The following is a 23,080-nucleotide window of genomic DNA, read 5'->3' as shown; positions in this document are numbered from 1 at the left end:
AAGCATCCTCGGGTCTGACTTTCCTTACCTAGTATTTTATGCTTGGGGATTATTTTCATGTGTCAATAGTTTATCACATTTTGTTGCTGAGCAATACCTCATTAGTTAGATTTATTTAACTGTGTTGTCCATCCCTGTAGAAGTTTGAATTGCTTCCACTTTTTAAGTGTCCCTCAAAGCTGTTACGGATTCTCATGTGCAAATCTTGGAATGGGCTTGTATTTCCACTTTCTCAGGAAAATACCTAAGAGTGAAATTTACCAGGTCCCAAGGTAAGCGTGTGTTTAGCTTTGTGAGAAATGGGTAGTTCCTTTCCCTTTTTACCACTAGAACCCTTCTTATTATTCATCACAATTCAGGGATGAGGAAAAAAATAAATTTAGCTCAATTCAACTTGAATTAAATTAGTGAGATCTGAATTAACAAGATTAAGCCATTGTGAAATGTTCATCTCAAATTGGGTTAGACTCCTAATGCACACAAAAGAGTACTTCTGAAGCAGCATGATGGGAACAGAGGAGGGGTGCAATTTTGTGAACTTTAGATATTTTTCTCAAAAAAGAACACCATGATGCTATTTTAACCACGGGACCCAGTTACATAATGTGAAGCTGTAAACCGCTTCAGGAACATACATCAAGTGTTATCACTTTATGCAATGGAAGCTTCTACGGAACTCAGAGCATTGTTTTGCTTATAAAATCATGTGGAACCAGCATGTGCCATGATGATATCTTAGTTGGTTTAGTCAGAAAGCTAGGACCAGCATGTTGCTAGGTAAGCCGGCAACTTTGAAAATGATAGCTGAGCTGTTCTTGGGAGCCTTTGCATGGCTCCAAGGGGCCTCACATCTCTAGGAGCAGCCTAATCATTGGCTCAGAAGCTTCTTTAGAAATTGATTGACATCATCTGCCAATCAAGATTATCACCAGAGAGCCCCAATTAAAACTCTGCCCATCGATCCCACCGCTGGGACTTGGAACTTTAATACCAATCCACAAGTGGAAGAGAAAAAAAATTAAATTACCCCCTGAGGAAAAAAAAAAGCAGCACTTGTATAGTGTGCCTGCATTCTACAGCCTTAGTATACATTATTTATAATTCATAGGCACATTTGTAACCCATCCTCCTAAATGTTGTACTGTTAGTCTAATAACATTGATATTCAGAATCTTCCCTTTTCAATTCTTTACTTTGGACAGGGACATTAGTCTGGAAGAAAATATAAATGAAAGAGTATTTTTAGCCCTGACAGAAATAGGAGCTATTTTAAAGTAATCTGTACTATTGTCATCGCTGGGGCCATCATTAGCCACCTAAAGAGGAAGCACCCAGTGTTTTTACTAATCCCCTAGAGGGGGCCAAGTTTAAAGCGCATGCCCTCTATGGGGATGATGCGAAGATGTTAAAACTTGGCCGGAAAAGGTGACAAGGTACCTTGATAATTGAGACAATCCTGGAAGTCGGCTGGTCTGTCCAACTGCTGTGAACTAATAGTGGATAATCAAACACAGCAGGTCTGCACAGATACTGGCAAATGCCAACCAGCTTCCTGGATGCACGGAATTCAGCCTTAATTAGTCACAGAGGAGGAATAGGCACATTTAAACTAATCCAAGGGATCATTATCGTCCGAGTTGCTTACACACAAACACGAAAATTGCTGCCCTGAAAACAGGCAGATCCTACCTGCAAAGGTTGGGCATACAAGAGTCCGCTGACCTTTACAGAAAAGAAATATCCAAAGAGGAATTCTCTCCATCATTTCTCTTTTCCATTTTATCCCTGGTTTCTTTCTCAGCAGCTCCATTTCGCCCGGTAGATAATAAATGTGTAGTACGTGTTAACTCAAGAATGGCCACTGACAGGAAATATAAATGGACTTTTAAACTGTTTGGATATTTTATGGATGAGCACTACAGGTGGTGCTTGGCAGTGAACAAGATGGACTGACTGTAAGGTAGGGCTGCTCACAGCTTTCCCTGAGGGGTCTTCATTAGCAGCTATAACAGTATTGGGGGCTAGGGTTTGCCTGCTGCCCCAGCCCCATAGCTGAGTCTGAGTGGAGAACAAATGCTTTTGGTACCCTGACTGCCAGTCCAAATGTCTCCAAGTAGCTTTGGGTGGTTGGGCTCGGCCAAACAATGTGGGCTTATTGAAAGTGCTAGCTCCAGAATCGACTTCAGTGCATCACTCACCTATGGATAGGAAAAGTCTGGAGTTTGAGAGTGGATCTGCTCTTTTGGTGGTGCTGCATCTGTCAGGTTAAAAGACCATCTCTAAGGCTTTCTGGGAGCCATGTGCTTTCTCTCTGCAATCATCACAACAAAAAAAGTGGCAGTCTTGGAGAGAGGAGCTGGCCTTTCAGTTCTTTATCTCATCTTGGGCTGTACTCATGATTGGGTAGGGAGAGTTGCTCCCCAGTGCCCTAATGTGTGCACGAGCAAATGGAAACTATAGTTCCGACATCCACACAAAGATGACAAAGGAGCATCTACACCAGAGGAACATGGTAGAAAGTCTACTTGTTGGAGTTCAGTTGGAATGCTATGTTAAATCGTTCTAGTCGACTTCAGTGTCCATTGAGCCTCTCCAATAGGAGCCCTTTATCGGTTTACACACTGGAGTCATCTCTGAATCAAAATGTGGTAGAGAGGATACCAGCACCAACAGTCCTGGCTCCTAGAGGAATACAGGAAGACGGCATCTGAAACTACCTCCTGCCTCCTTCCACCCCTTCCCAAGCATGCAAGGCCAATGGTACTTCCTGGTGTGAGGACTTATCCCTTGTCTGTCCCCAAATAGAAGTCTAAACATCCTTTAACCCTAACCTTTCTTAGGAGGCTAATAGTAAAAATTCCTAATGTCCCCAGTCACTTTGACATTCTCCTTTCAGGAACTAAAACGACCAGTGCATGTGACCTTGGCAACACTGGGCCACGTTTAGAATGAAGACCCCCTCTTTTCTCAGCTCTGGCCTGCCTCAAGCTTGGCACCCATTGGCAGTCACCTTCTTCCTTACTCATTCTCTACTGCCTCAGTGGGCTGTGTATGGCTCCCAAGGAGCTGGAAATGAGGTGTGGATAAGTAGAAAGAGATGATTCAGGAAGAAGGGACAGAAAAAAGGTGTTTGCTTAGTGATAGAAATGCAGTTAGGCTACCTTCCCCAAGCAGGACAGAGCCCTAAAGCTGATTCTATCCCTGAGTGACCTTCATGAGTGACCCAGAGACATCCTTATCTGCGGTCTCTAACTGTCGCCTGCTCAATGTGAGTGAGGCTTCCCCTATGCTTTTGAGAATCCAGAGGGTCTTCCCATTCTTTTTTTTTTTTTTAACATTTTTTATTAGTTCAAATTAGAAACAATCTTGCTTCACATGTCAATCCCTGCTCTCTCTCCCTTCCCTCCTTCCCCGATCTCCACCACTCCCTCACCCCATCTCCCCTTGGCTCCCCAGGGAGGGCAAGGAGCTCCATGGGGGATCCCTAAAGTCTGTCATATCATCCTGAGCAGGGCCAAGGCTCTCCCTCATGTGTCCAGGCTGAGAGCATCCCTCCATGTGAGATGGGCTCCTAAAGTCCCTTCGTATGCCAGGGATAAATACTGATCTACTACCAGAGGCCCCATAGAGTGCCAAGGCCTCCTCACTGACACCCACGTTCAGGGGTCTGGATCAGTCACATGCTGGCCTCCCAGACATCAATCTGGGGTCCATGCACTCCCCCTTGTTCAGGTCAGCTGTTTCTGTGGGTTTCACCAGCCCTGTCTTGACCTCTTTGCTCATCATTCCTCCCTCTCTGCAACTGGGCTCCAGAGTTCAGTTCACAGTATTTAGCTGTGGGTGTCTGCCTCTGCTTCCATCAACCACTGGATGAAGGCTCTAGAGTGGCATATAAGGTAGTCTTCTTTACAGTCAGTTTTCACTGCAGTCATCTCAGCTGACACTGGGTGTCTTCTTTCCATGGGGCCACATCTGGTCCTTGAGGTACTCGAACCCACCTGGGGTACTTTTGTTTATGCATGCGCAATTTGGTCTCAGCAGTTTTTATTTATTATCACAGACCCTTCCATCATGGTCTTGCCTATGGATATATTCATGTTTGCATATTTATTTAGTTGTGTGTGGCACATTTGTGTTTATGTTCATTTACGTGCACAAGTGTGGTGTAGTGTGCATGCCCATGTGTGTGGAGACCAGAAGCTTACTTCAGAATGTTCTGTGACCACTCTCCACCTAAGTTTTTGAGACCAGGTCTTCTCTTGAACCTGGAGCTCACTGATTAGGATAGATTAGCCAGTCAGCTAACTCACAGAGCCTCCTGTCTCTACCTCTGCAGTGCATGACTGTGCATTGCACCTGGCTTTTTACATGGGTGCTGAGAATCTGAACCCAGGTTGTCACAATTGTGTGGCAAGTGCTCTGACTGAGTCATCTTTCCAGGATGGATTTGCTTTTGGGGGCATAGAGCTGGCATGGAATTTAATGCCCAAGAACTTGAGGCATTACAATTCTGAATGGTTCCCTTCAGGTTCCCAGGTAGGTGGGAGAAGGAGCCCCAACCTATCCTTGCTGTAGTGGAAGAGATAAACGCCCACCACACACATAGCCAATTCCCTCCAAAGTGATCTCAGACCAGCCTCTCTAGCTTCACCTCTGATGCCTCCAGTGTGGGTGACAGGCTAGCAATTAGTAAACTAGATTTTCACAGTCTCTCTGCACAGTCTATTCAATGCTTCACTTTGGGTTGGGCAGATATTTGAGACTATTGCTTTGTTCTTAGTCAGTCATTGTAGTCTCAAACAAAACAGACACAGAAGAGTCCTGTTTGCACATCCCATCATGAATTGTTGGGGTTTGAAGATTTCCTTCACTCAGCCTATTTAAGTAAAAGGCAGTGGAGGTGAGATGTGCATGAGAATTCATCTCAATAGGGTAAGAAATCAGAGCCAGATCGAAAACCATCCAGAAGCCACAGACACCATAGGGGAGGAGAGGACACCCAACTTCCCATAGAACGTGAGCAACATTACCATCAACCAACATTAACATCTGGGAACTATCTGTTGACATGGTGGAGGAAATGTGCCAGGTGACTTTGGGTGACAGGTTCTAACAGAGTTTTGCTACAAACAGTAACATACTGTGTGGCAGGCTCTGCAGCCCAGAATGCCCCAGTATTGCTGGGTCACTTGAATTGCTTATCACATTTCTCCCAGGCCTGTACTTCCCATCTCACTTACAGCCCTTTGCTCCAGTCTATTCACTGTAAGTCTCTGGAATGCCCACTACAACTGTAGTGAGTATTTTAAGGGCAAAAGTATTGTAAATATGTCTTCATCGCAAAAGATAGCAAAAGAGACGTTTACATGAAGTTGAGTTTTTAGGGGAATAAAGCAAAAATAGCCAGAGATTCTTAGAGAGCTGATTTGAAGCTTATAATTATGCAAATGAGATGAGCATTCTTACAGTATGGATTGGGGATTAAATTTCTTTTAAACGGGTTACTTTATAACTCTGCATTGCAGAAAGAACAACTGGTAGATTTTATTCCTGATGGACCAATACCCCTGAGAGATTCCAGCTATGGCCCTGTGGGATGAGCTTTGTATGTAAACAAGCCCACTTATCCTAACATTGCCTGCAAAGACTAAGGCTCTCAAAAGCTCTTTGGAATGACTTGAGCATCTTACTGGATCCCTCGTTAGTTAATGAGTTGAATAAAATCTTTGATACCTGTTTGTTTTATATTTGAGAGATCATAATGTTACCATCTTAAAAGTTATTCTTAGGGGCTGGAGAGATGGCTCAGACATTAAGGATAGTTGCTGTTCTTTTTTTTCCATTTACATTATTTTATTTGGAAATGTTTATAACAGTACAGCGATACTAAACTTCAGAGACAATGGATGTCTCTAGTTTAGGCATCATCAGTTTACTATAAAAGGGAGGCACAGAAATTATTTAGATGCTGAATAGTTAAGAATAACCAGTGGAATGGGCAGCTTCATGCGACACCATTTCAACAGTGATTTCAGTCCACATACTTTCCAAGAATGTCACCATCTCTATATAAGAAATAATCTTGTTGTCTAGAACTACTTTGGTGCCTCCATATCCTGGGAAGAACTTTATCTCCAACTTTCACACTGATTGGCTGAATCTCCCCACACTTTCCCTTTGCGCCTAATCCCATAGCTGCTACTGTTGCTTGCAATACTTTTCCTTGAGGCTTTTCTGGAAGCAGAATGCCACCTTTGGTCACAGTTTTGGTGGCACTCCTTTCAACCAATATTCTGTCAAAGAGCAAATAAACTTTCTGGAAGTTTGTCCAGCCATGACTTGAGCTGCTGCAGCTTGGACTCTGCCAAGGACAGTTGCTGTTTTCTAGAGGACCTGAGTGTTTTAGTTAGGGTTTCTAGTGTTGTGAAGAAACACTACGACTATGGCAACTTTTTATAAAGGAAACACTTACTTTGCGGTGGCTCACTTACAGTTTCAGAGGCTCAGTCATTATCACCATGACAGGGAGCATGGCAGTGTGTAGGCAGACGTGGTTCTGTGGTGGTAGATGAGAGTCCTAAATCTTGTAGGCACCAGGAAGTCAACTGAGACACTGGATGGTATCCTGAGCATAGGAAACCTCAAAGCCTGTCCCCACAGTGACACACTTCTTCCAACAAGGCCATTCCTATTCTGATAAAGCCACACCTCCTAAAAGTGCTACTCCCTATGAGATTATGGGAGTCAATTACATTCAAACCACCATATTGAGTTTGGTTCCCAGCACCAGTGAGAGGCAGCTACAGCTATAGCTACCTGTGGCTGTGGCTTCTGCTTCAGTGCTTTCTTCTGGCTTCTGCCCACACACATGTGGCATTCATACATACACACACATACACATGTACACCTACACACATTCATACATGCATACATTCATACACACATACACATACATTCACACACACACAAATAAACATAATAAAAATAAAATTCCAATGATGTTCTTAGGCTCACAGTGGTGTTGCAGCTTCTCTTCCCAGCACTAAGGAGGCAGAGGCAAGTAGATCTCTGTGAGTTCAAGGCCAACTTGGTCTACACAGTAAGTTACAGGACAGCCAGGAGACTGTCTGAAAACAAAAATTTCTTTGTTGCTTCTACTGTTTGATTCTCTCTGAAATGATAAGCCCTGGGGTATTGGGACTATGGCTGTCCGGTGCATCTCTGTACTCCTTAATCTGGCATACTCCTTTTAAAGTTATATTTGGGTCCTTATTTCTCTCCAGCCCTCCTGCCAGCACCCCCCAACACCCAATTATCCTCTATTCTTTGAATTGCCTCAAACATCTCCTAGTTGACCCTCCTGCACCTGTTCTTGGGTTCCTCTTATGCTAGCTCTGGGAATAAGGTGCCCTTTAAAGCACAAGGTTGATTTTGTCTCCCTCCTGCTCAAATGCGCTCAGATAAGTCTAATTCCTTAATCCGGACTGCTGTCCCCTCATGAGCCTGCCTTGCCTGACAACGGTCACTCTCGCCCTGGCTCACAATAGGGCCTTCTCATCTTAGGACCTTCCATACACCAGTCCCTTTATCTAGAAAGTTTTACCTTCACCCCCAGTCAGGCAACTTCTGCTCTGCCATCAGCTTTCAGCTTTAACGTCACTTCCTCAGAGAAGAATCCTGTGCCCCCAGAAGACCCTGTACCACACCAGTGATTTCATTTCCACCATGCACATCCTGAAGCTAGGCTTTCTGTTTATTGTGTGCACAGCCCTGTATTAAATTCTGGGTACAGCACTTGATGCTATATCAACAATTCAAATATACGCATTTCTTCATGCTTCTATATCTCTCAGATCCGGAGGCATCTTTTAATCCTTAGGTTGTCGTGATGAGTATATCCCTTTCCAACTACAGGTGAGATAATTGTGTCCATTATAATCAGCAGGTTCTTCCATTTGAAGAAATGTGTTGGGTGCCACACAAGTGACTATCTACGGCAGAAAACCTGCAACTGCTTAGCGGTCACCAGCATTCAGAAGCACTGCTGTGTATGTCTGGTGTCAGAAAGGGTATTTTCAGGTAGTAATCAAGAGATCCAACCACTGGTTTCTTCCCTGGGTGTTGGGCAGCATCAGTACACCACCCATTTCCCTGCTCCAGTATTAGCTAGACATTGTGCATTTTAGAAGTTCACAAGGAGAGAAACATATCTGGGACAATTTGTGCAAGCTCCTGCCTGCTGCTCTGGTGTCTGCTGATTCAACTTCTGTCAACACAATTCCATGTCCCAACCACTGCTGTCAGCACCTCCCCTGCCAAAGCTGATGTCATGTCAGCTGCCCCAGCTCTGATCAGCTGTCTGCAGCAGCACGCTCCTTATACTCTGAATAGCTGCAGCTCTGTAGTAGTTACTTCTGTGTTGCTGTGATAAAATGCCATTACCAAAAGCAACTTTTAAGAGAGTTTATTTTGGTTTTCAGTTCCAGAAGAAGGGTCCATAAATGGTGGGGGCATCATGGCAGCAGATGGTTGGCTAGAGCAGGAAGCTGAGAGATCACACTTTTGTCCACAGGAAGGAAACGGAGAGAGAGAGTGAACTGAAAGAAAGGCAAGGCTATAAATTCTCAAAGCTCATCTCCAGTGTCGAACTTCCTCCAGCAAGGCTGCACCTCTGAAAGGGTCCATAATCTCCCCAAATAAGGCCACTAACAGAAGACCAAATGTTTAAGCATGATAGCCCAAGGTGCATATTTATCATTCAAACCACCATGCACTCCCATCTGGCTGAATAGAGTAGCCCTCTGGTAGTCAACAGATGCCTTGCCCTGCCGTTGTTTCAGAGCCCTCTGTTGGGATTCCAGTCACAGCCCTGGCAGAGAATGGGGAGCTATAGAGAGCTTGAGCATTCACTGTATTCCTGCCTTGACTGTTGGTCCACAGTCCCATGGCCACCAGAATGGGTGAATCACTTTGGAATCCAAGCGTCAATCTGGACCAATTGTAGCACAGAAGGCATTGTATATAAGTCTCAAGCTTCTTGTTTTGTCTTTGTCTCAAATACTAGCCTGACTTATATCCTTCTTAGGAGTCAGTTTTGCATATGTTGGAAGTAGTCATACCCTGACCTCATCCTGAGAAAATTCTGTCCTCTGTGGGCATGTCTTGACCTCAGTAGAAGTCAACATTAGGAGAACAGGTTTGCTCATTGACTGTCCTTGATAAGCTGCACCATGATTGATGAGGCTGCTATTTCTGGGAGTGCTCCCCCACCATTACCATACCTAGGGCTTTACAAAATAGTTGAGTTGAATCACACTGACAGAGCCTCTTAGTCACTCGCAATTCTGCCAAGGAAATATGGGCATGGGCCTTCACTTTCTAAGTTAACGTTGATTCCCACCAGACCCTGGTCCCTTTTAGGTTACAAAACACCTTAAAATTATGTTAAACTTTTTTTCCTTATTTTTATTAAGAATATTTTTATTGGAGCTGTCAAGATGACTCAGTGGTTCAGAGCACTTGCTGCTCTTGCAAAGGATCTGGGTTCAGTTCCCAGCACCACACAGTGGCTCACAACCGTCTGTAACTGTAGTTACAGAGATCTGACATTTTTTTCTGATTTCTGTTGGCACTAGGCACTCATTATACACATGTACAATCAAAACACTCATACACATAGAGTAAAAGCATAAATCATTTAAAAAGATTATGCTAGCTACTGGTTGATAGCTTTATAATGTATACAATATATCTAGAGCATATCTGCCTAGAGTACCCACTTCTGCTCCTCAAAGATTCCATCTGACACAACCCCTCCCACCTCCATCCTCTTAGTTCTCTGACAGTTGCATACTGATTATATTGGCCTCCTTCCTGCAACTCCACCTATATCTGCTCCTCCTTCCCTACCAACTCAACTTTATGTCCTCTTTGTTCTTTATTTTTTTTTAAACCCATAAAATCCAATTTGTGTTGCCCATATGCTCTTGGATATATGGCCTTCATGGAACATGGTTGGCCTACCAGAAGATAAACACTTTTTAAAAAAACTGACTCTCCATCTCCCAACAGATATTAATTGTCAACAGCTCTTTAGTTAGCGGTGAGACTTCATATTCATGTCCCCACTTCATGATGGGATTCTGTCTGGCTTTCGCTTGCATAGGTCTTGTGCATGCTGCCACACCAGCTGTGAGTTCATATGTACAACTGTCCTGCTGGAGACAGAAAACAGTTTCCTTGTAGCCATCCACTACCTTTGGTACTTAGAATCTTTTTACCCCTCTTCTATAATGATCCCTGGGACCTGGGAGGAGGGGTGTGACATTTAAAGAAGAACTATCATGGGACGGGGTTGCTGGAGAGATGGATCAACAGTTAAGGTTACTTGCTGCTCTTGCAGAGAGACCAGAGTTGAATTCCCAGGGCTCATGCCAGGCAGCTCACAATCACCTATAACTCCATTTCCAGGCAATCTGACACTCTCTTCTGGCCTCTGCAGGCAACTGTACTCGCATGCCCATATCCCCACACAGACACATATGCACACACATAATTTTTAAAAGAATATTTTCATTAAAGAGATAAAGAACAGATAAAAGAGAAATAATTGAACCAGTTAGAATGAAGAATGAAGATCTACATCAAATAAAGGTCTAATTAAAATGTAATAAAAATTAAGATTACAATAAAAAATCAAGAGAGAAAGAGAGGGAGCTATCCAAAGTTTTCAACTTGGAATGGAAGCCAGGACAGAAACATACAGTTAAATGGAGTTAATGAACCCTGGGTGGCTGAGAGCTCTTTCCCAAGGGCAGAATTCACTGGCATCAGGAGGCTGGGCTCAGAGAAGTCATGTGTGGATCTGAATCCAATAACCCAGAGAGAAACATCTGATGAGGTGGCCACCACAGAGGAACTGGACCAGAGACATATGTCAAAAACCCAAGTGTCACAAGGAGAGTTGGAGGGGAAGACACTTGAGAACATAGAAACCTTGGGCTGCCCTGAGCAACCATCTGAAATTAAGAATTTTTTAATCATAGGGACAATTAACATAACTTAACTAATACTAGGGAATGGCCTCAAGAATTCATTATAACCTTTTGGTAGTTCCTCATCTTCAAAGGAAATAGTCAAATGCCCAATTAAAGAAAGTCTCCAAGTCACGGGACAGCCCAGCTCATGGAGGGTGTAGCTTGTGGCCAGATGGGGCCATGAGAGCACAAGATGCTCCTGTTGGAAATACATTTGCTACCACAGATGAATCTCTGGGAATTAGCTGTGCTGATAGCTCAGCTATCAGGGGAAACTGCCTCATCCCATAGAAGCCCAGATAGCCAGGTTCTTTTGTAGCAGCTATGCCATTTTCTGACAGGATTGGCTTTCTCTGGTGTAGAAGGGGATTCATGAGGGTTATGACAAGGACATTATGCTGCTATGGGGTACTGGCTACATTTCAAAGACCTCATTGTAGAACATTTAGCTTGAAGCTCAACTGGTGTAAGTTCTCATGCCTGCAGCATCTTTGAACTGACACATCTGCCTCCTTGAAGACGGAAAGCTAACATGTTCATCCAAGTAAGATCTAAGGAAAATCAAGTGTAGCCTTACTTTTGAACAAATATGGATCACTCAGATTTCTCTCTCTCTTTCTCTCTCTCTCTCTCTCTCTCTCTCTCTCACACACACACACACACACACACACACACACACACATGAGAGAGAGAGAAAGAGATGGAGAGAGAGAATATGATAATTGATCAAAGTCAGAACTAATTTCTCAGACAATTAGATCTGTGGTGTGGAGGGTAAGCATGAATACAGAAGACAAAGACTCAGAGATTAAATAGACAAAGAACAGAGGCTAGAACTCAAGGAAGCTGGCTCTCACCAGCTCAAGGAGTCTTCTTCTTCCAAGCTGTGGGTGTTCCTTCAGCTACAGAAAGAGCTGACAATGTCACTCTACAGAGTACCATAAGGTTCGAGTGTGACAGCAGCTGGAATGTGCCAAGAATTCAGCTAGCATCAAATGAATGGTAGTTGTTACCACTACATCATCGTGACCACGGTAACTATGATTCCTGTAATCATGCATAGTGAGCATGGATGCAGAGAAAGAAACAGTCCCCTGAGCTATGGCCACTGTCCCAATGACTAAAATTTGTCTATAAGTTGATGGTACATTTTCTAAGAAAGACTCAGTGATGATGAGTTCCCTCCCCTTTAACCCTGCTACCCCTCCTTTCTGAATGACAGCCTATTGCCTTCCACGTTAATTATAATCGGAATACTACAAAATATTGAAGTAAAATTCATCTAAGAGCTTTTCCCCAAGTGCTCTATTTGTCTCCTGGTGTTGAGTGTTACAAGGGAGAAACCAAAGACAAGCTGGGGTTTTGTTTGTTTGTTTGTTTTACAGGGAGTACTAAGAGCATGGCTGCAACACTCTCAGAGCTCAGCACCTCCAGCGCTTCCTTAGGCTTTGCCTGTCTCTGTTTCTTGACAGCATTGCTTACTGCAGCGTGCTTTCTGTGGTCATCTTTTACTCTGTCCAACTTCTTCCCAAAGTCATATTTCCTCCAGCTATCATTGTACAGTCTTCCCTGAGCAGCTTATCCTTCTTCTGGGCCTTTGCTTTATAAAGGCCATTTGAGGGGAAAGGAAAATTCCCTAAGAGCCACCAAACAGTACAGTATTTGCTTGAAGTTTTCCTCCTGCCTTGAAGTAATCCCATGAAAGTGGTCCCTGGTGTAGATTTTGCTGTTTAACCCTCCTCTTGCTTCTCTTGGTTCTGTGAGTAGGTCCCTCAGTGGATCTTTCTGAGCTCATCTCTTCCTTGAGAACAGAACATTCCTCAAGTCTCTATTTGGTCTAGTATGGTAATGAAGGATTGGGGCAGAGGCCTGTTGGGGAGCAGCTGAAGGCTTTGTGCTGGACACATTGGTTCTGAATATACACAGAGAGAATTTTCCTCATTTTCACCATTTGTCCATTTCAGAACAATGTGTTTATTCAGACTGAATACAGGTCTGACTCATGAGAATCTTTAGCTCAAATTTGAGGTCTATGTTAGTCAGTTTCACAACACTATCATTTGTTGCTGGACACAATCAACTTTTAAAAAGCAAAGGTTTCTTTTGTCACATTTTTTGTCTCTAATCCATGGTTCTCCTGGTTGCTTTGGGTCTATGCTGAAGCAACACGCCATGGCAAGAACACATAGTAGGCATAAACTGATGGCTTTGGGGCTGAGAGGGCCATAGTCCTACCATCCCTCCAAGAATATGTTCCCAAAGTCCTAAAGACTGCCCACTCAGCTTTTGTCTTAGAGATCTCAAAGCTTCCCCACAGCCCCAACTTAAGGTTTCGTTTGTTTGTTTGTTTGCTTTAAACACATGAACCTGTGAGACACTTAAGCTCCACACTGGAATATCTCAGATCTCGGCCATTCCTGAGGTCTGAGAGGTTGAGGTCATGTCTCAGCATTCCTTTCCAAACCTCTAATTACAATTATACCTCTAGTTACAATTATTATTATTTGCTTACATGGCTTTCTTCTCTATTTTTGTGTTCTTTGGGTTATTTTACAGGTTACAAAACAAAGACTACAATAAACAGGTTTGTTTTTAAAACTAAAGCACAATGTAGTGTTTTAAAAATCAAAACTGGATGACAGTTCCTTCTCACTTAGTTGCCCTTGTGATCCTCTGTCTATAAATACTGCAATATATTCAGCACTCTTCTCTTTCCTGTGACATCATTCAGTTGTCCTCCCTCAATGTCGCCTTCCACCCACTCTCATGTTGGTGGCTTGTTCTCTCTTTTGGGTTTTTCTGCACCCCCTGGGTCAGCCAGTTCTGTTTAGACCTCATATTCAGTTTAAACCCTGCCCAATATTGCTGAGAATTCCACATCCTGTTCTCCCACTTGCTGTCAATCTCACTTCATATCTGGTCAGTTGGTCCCATGAAACATTTTTGTTTCTCTAAACCTTGTCACAATGTTCTTCAGACAACAAATTGTGAATTCAAATTTTAAATTTAAGTTTTAAAGTAAAGCTGTTTTTTTTTCTATCTAGACTATGTGTTGTAACATGATAAATAAATGACCCAGTGACAGATATTGGTATTCAAGTTTCAAGCTGAAGATCAGAAAAGCAAAGCAGCCAAGCCCCTAGCTCATACCTCTACCTAAGGCTGAAAGGGCTGATCCTGTCACCACAAGCTCTCACCAAGTCTCAGACTGCTGCCTCTTCTCAGTTCGGCTGGAGAATCTAATGCCTTCTTCCTATCCTCAATGTGGCTGGAGAATGAATGCCAGCTCTGAGACATTGTTCTTGTCTTAAATACCTCTGATGAGTTCTGGGATTAAAAGGGTGTGATCCCAAGTGCTGAGATCATTTTTGTGTGAGCTGTTTCTCTTTAGAACTGGATATATTTTGTGTAGCCCAGTGTGGCCTTGAACTAACAGAGATCTAGCTATCTCTTAATCCTGAGTCCTGGGATTAAAGGTGTGTACCACCACCCTCTAGCATATATAACTAACTAGTGTGGCTGCTTTGCTATTTTGATCTCCAGTGGCTTTAATAAATCCTAAACAATATATCACCACTATGTGTATCAATAGCAACATGCAAACACATTGTGAATTGATTTTTGCAGTATGATAGGTACATGTCTGTTAGAGAGTCACACTTGAGCAGATAGGGCTTAATGAAGGTCATTAAAAAGAATGTGTGTTCCATTTTTATCATCAGTATCAAGTTTACTAGCGCCTATGATGACATCTTGCATATTGAAGATGCGTAATGAATACTGGTGGAGCAAAAGAATGGTTGACATGTCTAGGTTTATGTTCCTACCAACACAGAGTTCATCTACAATGGAATAGAAGCTAACTTGGAAACAGGAGATTCTACTGAGGGTGGAAGAGACGAGTCCCTCAGGTTAAATCACACTGTTGACTAAAGTTGCTTCGTCAAAGCTGAGCTAACAAATTTGCCTTGTCTCCATATGTGAGGCCCACAATGCCCTGGGACTCCAAAGTCCAGGTCAGATGTGGACACTTGATCTTGGACCATCAGAACCAGGAACTGAATAAATTGCCATCTTCTATAAATAACCTCAAGCTGTGGTGTTCAGTTTCAACAACAGAAAACAGCCCAAAATAGTCAGATTGCTTCACTTTGTGCTCTTAGTTCCTTTTCACGGGTAGCTACTTTGTAAACCTAGATGCAACCTGGAAAGCTTGAGGGTTCCAAGGTAGTAAGCTGAGGCAGAATTCCTTGAATTTCTGTTGGCTTCCAGGGGACTTAGATCAAGTGTTCTCACACATTGCCTAAGCTCTTCTCAGCCATTTTTCTTCAGGCTTTAATCAACTGCCAGGAAATAAGTAGCAGTGAGTTCCAAAGCCACCAGGTCTGAGGGCTGTCTGCTTGTCCAGTTCTTATAAGAACTATAGCCCTGGGAAGGGAAGCTGGGATGGAGCCAGGAACATCTGATGCCTCTCCACTGTGACCCACAGGAGTTCAGGTAAGCTCAGCTTCCAGCTAAATTGGGAAGGTTCTGTGTTCATCCCAGGAACCAGAGGTGAGCAGTGCCCAGCTTCCCAGGAGCACTTAGCTCCAAGTGCCTGTGTTATTTGAGATGGCATGTGGCTTGCAAGGACAGGGTTAGCACCAATGAATCTCCCCTGCCTGCACTACACAGTCATGCTTGATGCCCGTGTCTATTCTAAACATGCCTTGCTGTGATGTGGAAGTTGTGTTGTGTGGCTAATAATTTAACAGCTCCTTTCACCAGTTCTTAATAGTGGTATTCAAAGTTAACAAGTTCCTGTTGTGGAAACTGTTATTGTCTTAATCACTCTTCAAATACGGTGAAGTTTAGTCTCTGCGTGTATTGCCTTTTCCCAAAGGAATTGCTTTTTAAAATGCACTAAGACTTCTTTCTTGGCTTTAATTAACCTTCGGGTGGTATTGCCATTTTTGCCTTTTAAATTTTACTAAACTTTACTTTGGGTGCTGCTGAGAGTTCTAGAGTAGAACCAAGGACTTTCCGAGCTGGGAAGAGCCCTAGGACACTCTTTAAACCTCTTTGATTCTTTTAGAGGTGGTAAAGCTAAGGACCATGTGCTGAAAGGTTTGCTTTTGTCCTCCAGCTAATGACTGGATTGAGATTAGGAAAAGTGGGTTCCTTCACCTTCATGTCAAAGGTAACTCCACTACAGTTGCCTTCTGTTTACTCAGAGGACCGCACATTCCCTGACAACCACTGCCACTTTTGATGATGATACATCTGTCAGCGTGGGTGAAAAAGAAAAGGCAATAACATGCTTCTCATATAGTCAAGGTAACCTTTGTCAACACCCAGTGAGTCAAACAATGATACTGAGTACTAAGTGATTCCAGGTGCCAACACCCAGTCAGTCGAACAATGGTGCTGAATACTAAGTGATTGCAGGTGTTAACACAGAAAATGGCTGAAATATATAGACACTGTGCTTCTCATGTTGGGGTCATAGGACATCAGAGAAAGGGTGAGAAACACATTGATAATATTGGTAAACTAGCTTTACAGTGGTCATTAGTGCGGAGGGGTTTGCTTGAAAGACAGAGATATTCAATGACAGATGATAGGCTAAGAATAGCAGAGGAAATCTGAAGCTCCTTTGTCATTAGTGATGCTGATAGAGTGGCGCTATGGTAGTAAGCATTCACATTTCGGTTATGATAATAATAGCAATGATGCCATCCGCACAGCCTCTCACCATTTGCAAAGTTCTTTCACAGTTACAATCTCACTTAATTGTCACAATAAATATTTCAGATACTCATCTCCCTTCTTCAAAGATGACACTGAGACCCTCAATCTTGTTGCCTCTAACTGGGAGAAATTGGTTTGCAAACCCTCTTCTTTCTATTCAAAAACCTCACCATCCTTCCACTGTCATTTCTCTCTGTCTCTGTCCTTTGATGTACTTTCATGCAACACCATTTATAAGCCAGGGACAGTGGTAAGGAATGAGTCAATCAGAAGTGCAGAATTGGTCCAGCATGAGGACACTTATTAGCTTAATCTATCATATCAACAGACAGTGCAGCAAAACACTGGGTTCTGCAGCTGCACGGGACAGTGAGAAACAGCTCCCTCTGGACCTGCTCATCCAGGCTCACATTTTACAGATGAAGGGAATCTGATCCAGAGATGGGAACAGCTCTGGCCTCCTGTGAGAAGGAAGCAGCTGGAACTGGAGGCACTTGAGTTTCTTAGACCACCGTGCCTCCAAGCCATGAGCTTGGTGAAGACAGCCATGCATTCCTGAAGACTCAGAATGGGTACACACACACACACACACACACACACACACACACACGCACACACACACACACACACACACACACACACACACACACACACACACACACACACACACACCACATGAAGGGAAGCAGGGGAATGAGGGGGAGAATATACAAGTGAATGCCCATTGTGGTAACTGGACATTGTGCTTCTTAATAGAGGCCGAGATTCACTATGGCTGACAATCCTCATGAACATGAATTCCCACAGAAATGAAAAGAAAAACATCACCTTCTGAAAATCTAAGAGAATCACGCCTGAAACCATAAAGGTAATCAAATGTGCAGAATGTCAAGTAGATGCAAGGTAAAAAAAAAAAAAAAGCAAGCAAGCAAGCAAGCAAACAACAACAAACAAAAGGAAGGAAAGAAGAAGGAAAGAAAGAAATTAAGAAAATATTCCCAAGAACCTGAAATAAGTAGGCAGAAAGTGGTATTGAAAGCAAGTTGGTCACAGAGATGAGATAAGGCTCAGTTGATAGAGTACATGCTTAGCTAGCCAGAGGCCCTTTGTTGATTCTCCAGGACTGCATAAACCTGAAATTCCATTATCTGAGAGGTAGAGGCAGGAAGATCAGAAGTTCTAATCCATCCTCTGCTATGTAAGTTCAGAGTCAATGTGGGCTACAGGAGGCCTTATCTAAATGAATGAATGAATGAATAAATAAATAAATAAATAAATATGGAAAAAAGAAAGATGAATTATAATAGGAGTGCATTAAACATTTTAATTATTAATTCAACAAATGTTTATGAAATGAATACAACATGCCAAGCCATGCTTTTAGCAGTGGGATGACAGCAGAGAACAATGTAGACAGACTCTTTGAATGAGACAAGCAAAGCCTGAGTTTATTGATTGTCCTTCAAGCACCATGCCTGGGATCACCAGGAGCTGGGGAAAGAGCCTGGGCACTGACTCTTTCCGCAAGGTAGTGCACATACTGAGAAAGGAACAATGGAATTGAGGCTTGAAAGAGGAGGACAGTTTAACCATGTGACTACTTGAGAGAAGGTGTGCAAGTGACACTAAGTCACTTTAGCCTTTCTGTTGGGTGAGGGACATTTCAGCACAAGGAAACCAGCAGAGTACTGAGGAGACACTGGGTTTGGGGTAGAGACAATGGTGCATAGGCTGGGACATCCTTGCCTACCCCTAGATGGACCTTGGCTTTGTTCTGAGTAAAGGATGAAGACTGGTGCTCAGAAGAGGAGTGTTGTGATCCCAGTAGTGGCTGTGTGAAGACAAATGTCTCCTGTCACTCAGCCTTCTCTCCTATTCTGGCCCAATCAAACAGGCCAGAATTATCCAGGAGTGTCTATCCTGTGACCTGTGGGCTGTGTGCATCCCAGGACAGCTACAAATGTGGCTTGGCATATCTGTGCATGACAACACCATGTGACAGTGTCAAAATGTATGCCTGTACCATAGTGACAAGAAAAAAAAATCAAATTCTTGTTATTTGTTGACGGTAGAGCCAATAAGACTTCTAAAGGGAGAGTGTGAAAGGAAAAGACTCTAATGCTCAGGGTCTTGACTGGCTGCCCATATGTTTAATAAGTTGCCCAGAGGCCACCCCAAAGGATTGTGGGAAAGAAATATTAAAGGTTTATTGTCAAAGTGATAGAACAAGGCCTCTGTTGGTCTGTCTTCTGTCATGGAACAAGAATGGACGCCACAGGCCATGAGCAAATACTTGCTGGAAAATGGATGGACACATAAATAGGAACTATTAATTTCTTCTCTTGAGCTGTATTTTAAAATAGTAATTTTCAAATTCTAGAATTCAATCAAATGTTCTCCATTAGAAAGCAGGATTCCAGCCTCAACCCAGGGTTTCTAATTCAAAAAGTCTGGGATGGGACTCAAGAATTTTCTTTTATAACTGACCCATGGGGGATCCTGATGTCCTGGTGCAGTTTTGGAGACCTCAGGGAGCAGGAGACTGATGTCTAGATGCTACCAAGGACCATGACAATGAATTGAAGCATGAGGACCCAAAAAGAAGAGGTCAAACTACCTTATGGACAGACAGCCTCATTCTGCATCTGAGAGTCTCCAGAAAAACCAGGAACTACAGGCGAAGGCAGAGCTAGAACCACGTGGGTGATACATAGCTGTATCTTCAGCATTTGGGAGGCTGAGGTGGGAGGATTGTGAGTTTGCAGCCAGCCTAGGCTATGTAGCAAATACCTGTCATCTCAATACTCAAAACAATGAAGAGAAGAATAGACAACAGTAACATGTAAAAATCAACAGATATGCCCCTCTACCATCTTTTTCTAGAATGTCTAAACTGGGAAATGAGAGGCTTCCAGCTCACAGAGTAGCATCAACCAGTCATCATCTCAGAACCCTTCAGTAGCTTTATGTAGCTTATAGATGCCATTTATAATTTGATACGCCCATTATGGTTATAAAAGAAAATATCCTCATCCTTAAGAAACTCATACTGAATTATTTAGGGTAGAATAATTATCTTATTATGTATGGGTGTGATGGAACAAGCTTTTAATCTAAGTACTCCAGAGAGAGGTAGGCTAATCTGGTCTACACAGTAATTTCCAGACCAGCTAGAGTTACATAGTGAGACTAAGAAGGTGGGGAAGAAGAAGAAAACATGATATCTTCAACATGCTTCTAAATAGTTTAAGAGAAAATGCATGTGATGGGGGAAGGCCTTCTGTGTATATGTTTGTCTTATTGGTTGATAAGTAAAGCACTGTTGGCCAACAGGGAAGCAAGATAGGTGGGGCTAGGAGTCGAGGAGGATTCTGGGAAATGTAGTGAAGAGGAGAGTTGCCATGTGATCCCAGGAAGAGAGTATGCCAGTGGTGTCCTCGATACGTCTTTAGAAAATATATAGATTACTGGTTATGGTTGATACTTAAGACAGAGCTAGCAAATAAGAAATCCTAGTCATTGTCCAGCAGCATTGTAACTAATATAAGACTCTGTGTTATTTGGGGGCCCTAACATGACGGCAGAACTTAGGCAGCTGGCAGAAAGAGTTATCGTTACATGCATGCTTATAAATTTATATATTATATATACTTATATTTTGTCTCACTTTGTTTTTATGTAGATAAGGTTTCATATTAATAAACACACACAGAGAGGAAGAGGATAGAAGAAATGGATCACAATAAAAATAAGTGATTGTGCATAAAGGGGTAAATGCATAAAATGGACCCATCTACTATTCTTTGGAGATTTCTGTAAATTTGAAATTATTTAAAATTTAAAGTTTTCCTAAATAGTTTACACCTTCAGGTTTGCAAACATAAAAAATGCTAGAAGAGAACATGCAGGACGAGTCCTACTAATATGAACAAGCAAATAGCTAACATAAACCTAGAAAGAAGGGGTTAAAACCTTGTAAAAAAAAAAAAAAACCTAAAGGCACATGTTTTAACTTTTTGTTACTATAGAAAATGCCAGAGACAATCAACATAAAAAGAAGAAAGGTTTTCTTTGGCTCATACTCTTGAAGCTTTTACACCAAAGCTATTGCTTTGGTCCTGGGAAAACCTGGAGCTCATAATGGGTAAATTAAACTTTTAACTCATGAATCTTTGGAGGACATATGTAAAAATGGTTTTTATAATTCAGGAAAATTCTAATTCAGAATGATGCCGAAGTTCCCTAAGTAAAACCTAATTTATTGTCATCCTAATACAATGCCATCAGAATTCTCTCTTGACAGGATGGTTATAAAATTCATCTTAAAAGCCAGTGACAGAAGTAATCAGGACATGTAAGAAAAAGAGGTAGAACTGGGGCTTGTTCTGTGGGTTCTGTGATTGAACATGTGGTTTTGACGTAGAAACAGAGCATAATAGAAACACCAGAAACATATCTAATTTTATACAAAAATTTAATACAGGATGAAATAAATCTGTAGGGAAAGATGACTAGGGGTGGCTGGATGGCCAGGTGGAAAAGATAAAACCCCATCCCTTCCTCATGCCTCAAAGCAGTATAAATTCTAATTACATTAGAGATAAAAAAAAAAAAAACTAAAAGGAGGGAGGGGGAAGGAAAGGGGATTCGAGGACAGTGAGGGAGTTGGGCAAGGGGGAAACATTTTAAACTATGTTTCAAAACCCATAAGCCCTGTAAAAAAAAAAAAGACTGATAACTTTGTCTATATACAAATTAACAAACACACCCAAGGGCAGTGTGGTGGTTTGGAATGGCCACCATAGACTAATATATATGAACACTTGATCACTAGGGAATGGCACTATTAGGAGGTGTGGCCTTGTTGGAGGAAGTGTGTCACGGGGGTGGGCTTTGAGGTTTCACATGCTCAAGCCAGGCCCAGTGTCACTCTCTCTTCCTGATGCCTGCTGACCTGGATGTAGAACTCTCAGCTCCTTCCCCAGCACCACATCTGCCTACATGCCACAATGCCTCTCATCATGATGATAATGGACTGTAAGTCAGCCTCAGTTAAATGTTTTCCTTTATAAGAATTGCCAAGGTCATGGTGTCTCTTCACAGCAATAACACCCTAAGCAGACAGTGAAGTACAAATGAGAAGCTGAAAAACATATGAGCACCAAAGACAACAGGCTAATATTCCTAATTCATAAAGAACTATTACTGATGATAAAAAGAACAGCAACCTGTAGACAAATGAGCAAGAGAGATGTGCAGACTGGCATGCAAAGGGAAATGCAAATAGCTCTTAGTCATATGCGAAAATGCTCAGTGACTTACAGGGAAACCATTGAGGGGAGAGCTGAGCTGCCATTCCAGAAGTCTGACTATGGGAAGACCAGAGAAGATTACTGGTAGGATCTGGAGCCATGAGATGTCCGACTGTATCTATAAACACCATATACCTTTGGTCCTTTGGCCCAACTACCCCACTTCTAGGAAGGCCTTGTAAAGACACACGGAGAAAGGACAAGGCGTATATTCAAGGCTACTCATTGCAGTATGATTTTCTGTACCCTTTTGCACATTAATTGATTGAATAACCTATGATATGTAACATAATTTAGACACAAAGAAAAGTGAACAAATACTTATATGTGTGTGTTGGGGGTGGTGTACATATATATCCCCTAACATATACATACTATGTATCATAGCCATTCTGTTTCTAGAAATGTATACTATGAAAACTATTTCAAGTACATTAAATGTTGAGCACATGGATGCTCATTCTATTATCATTAATTATATTGAACATTAGAAATAACAGAACTGTCCAGAAACAGTGGGATGATCAAAATGAGCATACTAAGTGCAAAATCATCCGACAGATCTTTCTTCAAAAAGTTCTCCAGTGTCCTATGCCATCCAAGTCATTGTGAGCACCTCTTCCTAGGACTCACCACTTGGTAGCTGGATTTTAAAGATTTATTATTCATTTTATTTTAAGTGTCTTTGGTGTGTGTGTGTGCATGTGCATACAGATGCATGTGTGGGCACATGGATGTAGAGGTCAACTGAATATCTTCCTCTAGTTCCACCTTACTTTTGGGGATAGGGTCCGTCACCACACCTGGAGCTCAGCAATTCTGATAGGCTGGCTGTCTCTAGAGATCTGCCTCTCTCTCCTCAGCACTGAGACTGCAGATCCGCTGTCGAACCTGGCTTTTTGCATAGGCACTGGGAATCTGAACTCCTGTCCTTTCTTGCTCTCACTGTATTCTAATCAGTGTGACACAGCCCAGTGCCATTTGAAAGAGTCTCCATTAGGA

At 42.5% G+C, this 23,080-nt stretch overlaps 1 pseudogene; it reads right to left on the bottom strand.

The window, feature by feature from the left end:
• Positions 1-6,031: 6,031 nt before the first annotated feature.
• On the bottom strand, positions 6,032-6,336 carry LOC100751460 (annotated as a pseudogene).
• Between the last annotated feature and the right edge of the window lie 16,744 nt (positions 6,337-23,080).

The sequence above is a fragment of the Cricetulus griseus genome, chromosome 2 (assembly GCF_003668045.3).
Source record: "Cricetulus griseus strain 17A/GY chromosome 2, alternate assembly CriGri-PICRH-1.0, whole genome shotgun sequence".
Lineage (NCBI taxonomy): Eukaryota > Metazoa > Chordata > Mammalia > Rodentia > Cricetidae > Cricetulus > Cricetulus griseus.
Note: the sequence above shows the minus strand (reverse complement) of the source record. Positions and strands in the feature narration are given on the sequence as shown.